Source organism: Empidonax traillii, unplaced genomic scaffold, assembly GCF_003031625.1.
Source record: "Empidonax traillii isolate 1590-97213 ecotype Southwest subspecies unplaced genomic scaffold, ASM303162v1 scaffold3788:size11003, whole genome shotgun sequence".
NCBI classification, from domain to species: domain Eukaryota; kingdom Metazoa; phylum Chordata; class Aves; order Passeriformes; family Tyrannidae; genus Empidonax; species Empidonax traillii.
This window is the reverse complement of record NW_020958981.1, coordinates 10,486-11,003: the sequence shown is the minus strand read 5'-3', so window position 1 is coordinate 11,003 and position 518 is coordinate 10,486. Positions and strand designations below refer to the sequence as shown.

The following is a 518-nucleotide window of genomic DNA, read 5'->3' as shown; positions in this document are numbered from 1 at the left end:
CCCCTGGGAGGGGGTGCACCGTTCCCGGAGGCACTGCAATACCGGGACGATGCGCGGAGCGGAGGGAGCAAGCTCCGGGTCCAACTCCCGCGCCCAAAAATCCGTTTAATATAAAGTCCTCTCATCGAGGACGTATCAGATATTAAACTGATAAGAACAGATACTACACTTGATCTTAGCCAAAAGGCCGAGAAGCGATGCCTTCTCACCCCACACGGCCACGCACGCCCCACCGTCGCCCCCTACGAACCTCACGGTGACCCCCGCACTGCCCTCACGCCATTCTTGACCCCCTTTTGGATTTTTGCCCCGCTTGTCCCGCACCTCCTTCCCTCGTTACGCAAGTTCTTATTCCCAAAAATCCCGAGATGACCCCAAAAAGGTGCTCCCATCGTGCCCTTCGCGTTCTTCCTTTATCTCATTTGCATGACCACGCCCATCCCGCTCATGGGCCTCCGCGAACGATCGCAGAGCGCGGGAGAGCCGGGAAAGGGATCCGGGAGAGCCGGGAAAGGGAT

General features: G+C 58.3%; 1 non-coding gene across 1 annotated transcript; it reads right to left on the bottom strand.

Moving 5' to 3' along the window:
* Positions 1–8: 8 nt before the first annotated feature.
* Positions 9–199, bottom strand: LOC114072723. The gene has a single exon (XR_003574225.1). It is a non-coding gene; the product is annotated as a U2 spliceosomal RNA (small nuclear RNA).
* Positions 200–518: the final 319 nt, after the last annotated feature.